Here is a 3,947-nt window from a genome sequence, read left to right as displayed (position 1 = left end):
GGGGTGACAATATACAGCCTTGACGTACTCCTTTTCCTATTTGGAACTAGTCTGTTGTTCCATGTCCAGTTCTAACTGTTGCTTTCTGACCTGCATATAGGTTTCTCAAGAGGCAGGTCAGGTGGTCTGGTATTCCCATCTCTTTCAAAATTTTCCTCAGTTTATTGTGATCCACACAGTGAAAGGCTTTGGCATAGTCAATAAAGCAGAAATAGATGTTTTTCTGGAACTCTCTTGCTTTTTCCATGATCCAGCGGATATTGACAATTTGATCTCTGGTTGCTCTGCCTTTTCTAAAACCAGCTTGAATATCAGGAAGTTCATGGTTCACATATTGCCGAAGCCTGGCTTGGAGAATTTTGAGCATTACTTTACTAGTGTGTGAGATGAGTTTATATCAATAGTCTGTATCTTTATATTGCTGGTTATTATTTTATTCCATGAATACATCATTTATTAATTTTTCTTCTTTAAAGGGGCATTTGGGTATTTTCAGTTTCTGATTATATATAAGAATCTTACAATCATTTTATACAAGTCATTTTGATGACAAATCCTTTCATTCCTCTTTGTAAACACCTAAGGATGATAGGGTACATATATTTTTAATTTTATAAGTAAACACCAACCAGTTTCCCAAAGTTGTATCACTTTACATGTCCTCTAAGAAAGTCAGAGAAACCACTTACTACCCATGTTTACCAGGACATGGGATTGTTAGCTTTTTTAAAGTTAGCCTTTTAAAGTTTTGAGTTTTTATTTGACTATCATTTTAATTTGCATCACTTGGTGATTAATTCTGTTCAGAAATGTTGTTTGTTTATTGGACATTTGCATATATCCTTTATGGTTACATTGGTTCAAGAATATTTTCCCTTTTCTGGTAGAATATGTTGGCCCTCCATTGTCATTATCCAAGTCAAATGATGCAATATTTTAACATAGGAATCAATTTGAGTCACAATTTAAAAAGAAGTTGGGAATGCTTTAAAGTTCTCCTGGACTTTCAACCCAATTCTTAACTAAATGTGATTCAAAATGCCTTAAATTTTCACACTAGAATGGAAGGATATTTCAGTCTACTTTTGAAGATGAAAGGAGCAGAATATATCTCCACAAAATATATGTCTTTGGCATAAGAATTACCTTTAGCCAATTATTTTTAAGAAACAGCAGGCTTAGGAGAGTCTCTAAAAAGCAAGTAGAAGTTACTCTTCTGAAAGTGACATTTTGCATTTATAAAAGAACTCTCCACTTATAAGATTGTTTCTCTCTGTAATCTAAGACAAGGTCACGGTTAAACCTCTAAAACTCAAGTTGGTTGCCTTCTCCATTTTTAAGTCTGCATAACAACCCTATCTTTGTTTACTATGCTTTTGCCCCTTCTCCAGGGGATCTTCCCAACCCAGGGATTGAACCCAGGTCTCCCACATTGCAGGCAGACGCTTTACCATCCGAGCCACCAGGGAAACCCTTTTGTCTTTAAATGGTGATGGTATTTAAGGTTGTGATGTGGGTCATTTTGGGGAGTTATTCAGTTTTATTGGGAATTCCCCACATATACAGATAGTACCCAGGTTACTAAAGTTTATTTTTCTCCTGTTAGTGTGTTTTTATTATTATTATTATTAATCATTATTATGGGAGGAGGGCTCTTAGCCAAGTGCCTAGGATAGAGGGAAAATTATTTTTTCTCCCCTATATAATTATTTCAATTTAAGAAGCTATGAGAAATATTGTCTATTACAGACAACTAATGCAAAGACTTTTTTGTAACTCCAAAAGACCTTTGACTACCAATTTACTTCCAGGTGTATTTAAAATTGGGGACCGCAAATTATTAATGTGTTAACAGTTTAACCTTATCAAAATTTTGGAGTAGCCATCATAGTCAACAAAAGAGTCTGAAATGCAGTATTTGGATGCAATCTCAAAAACAACAGCATGATCTCTATTCTTTTCCAAGGCAAACCATTCAATCTCACAGTAATCCAAGTCTATGCCCTAACCAGTAATGCTGAAGAAGCTGAAGTTGAATGATTCTGTCAAGACCTCAAGACCTTCTAGAACTAATACTGAAAAAAATATGTCCTTTTCATCATAAGGGACTGGAATGCAAAAGTTGGAAGTCAAGAGATACCTGGAGTAACAGGCAGATTTGGCAGTGGAGTACAAAATGAAACAGGGCAAAGGCTAACAGAGTTTTGCCAAGAGAACACACTGGTCATAGCAAGCACCCCCTTCCAACAACACAAGAGAAGACTCTACACATGGACATCACCAGATGGTCAACACTGAAATCAGATTGATTATATTTTTTGCAGCCAAAGATCGAGAAGCTCTATAGAGTCAGCAAAAACAAGACTGGGAGCTGACTGTGGCTCAGATCATGAACTCCTTATTGCCAAATTCAGACTGAAATTGAAGAAAGTAAGGTAAACCAATAGACCATTTAGGTATGACCTAAATCAAATCCTTTCGATTATACAGTGGAGGTGACAAATAGAGTCAAGAGATTAGATCTGATAGAGAAATGTTTTGTTTTGTCTCAGTATTGAGAGTTCTCCTCGCCCACATTAAACTTAAGTTCAATTGACTTTGTGGATTTTAACCCAACTTTTAACCTCCCTCTCACCTATAAAATCTATTACCATTTCCAGACTTTTTCTATACAAGAAAAAAAATGCTAAACAATTGAATTTTCTAGGTGGTTTGTTTTATGTGGCTATTCTATCCAGTCTCAGAATTAGGCTCCGGACCAATTACTCTAAGATGGAATAATTCATCTTAGATCTTCCTTGCACTATAAGCAAATACACAGCTGGACAATATAAATGACAAAAATAAAATTTAAAAAGCTCTACAGATATCAAACAGTTGATAGCATAGTACTAAAATTGTTAAGAGAAGGATAATATACAAAATAAGCTCTATATTCACTATGAGTTTATCCCTGACGACATTTTTCAAAGTAGGTACAGATATGAAACAGTAAGGGACAGTCTCCATGGATGGAGAAAATACAAATTAAGTTCAGGGATGATAAAATGGGCAACGATCATAGTGGTATAAATCTTTAAAGTAGGGGGACCACATAGAAAGATTCCTCCAATTTTCAAGCCTGGTTTCCCTTGGGATATTCATTAAAGCATAAGCTACACAGGTAGAAAATGGATTCTGAGGAAATTGTGGGAAGACTCAAAGCAAAACAAATTTCAAAAGGTAGCACATATTAATATGGATTATGTCAACCATAATCTCATTCAACAAGAAATAATACCTGTAAAAGTCACAAACACTTGAAAATCAAGCAATACTTTTTCTAAGTAATCTATAGGTCTTCAATAAAGAAGCAAAAAATACAAAGTGAAATTAAACAATAATTAAAAAAAATCAAAATTCATGGAGTGCTGTTCAAACAGTATGTAGAAGGAAAAACATAACTTCAAATGAATAAGTTAATAAAGAAAAATATTTTAAAATGAATAACCACATTACCATCTCAAAATCTATTTAAAAATTATTCCTCTAAAATAGATATCCAAAAGGAAATAATAAAGGTGTAAAGGAGAAATCAATAGAGCAAAATAACAAAGCAAACATAAAAGTTGCTTTATTGAAAAATGAGTAAAATTGGTAAATTTCTAGCAAGAGTGATCAAGAGAAATAACTAATAACAAGAAAGAGGAAACTTCACAATATCTCATGAAGATATCATGATGTGAAGGTAGATTGTGAATCATTATAAACCAATAAGCTGACAACATAAACAAATAGATAAATTCTTTGAAATTCACTATTTTTTTTTCTTTCAGTTTTTCTTAATTTAATTTAATTTTATTTTTTAACTTACAATACTGTATTGGTTTTGCCATATATCAAAATGAATCCGCCACAGGTATACATGTGTTCCCCATCCTTCTTTCAGTTTTATTTTATTTTATTTT

Source organism: Bison bison, unplaced genomic scaffold (assembly GCF_000754665.1).
Source record: "Bison bison bison isolate TAMUID 2011002044 unplaced genomic scaffold, Bison_UMD1.0 scf7180017864471, whole genome shotgun sequence".
NCBI lineage: Eukaryota > Metazoa > Chordata > Mammalia > Artiodactyla > Bovidae > Bison > Bison bison.
This window is presented reverse-complemented; position numbering follows the sequence as displayed.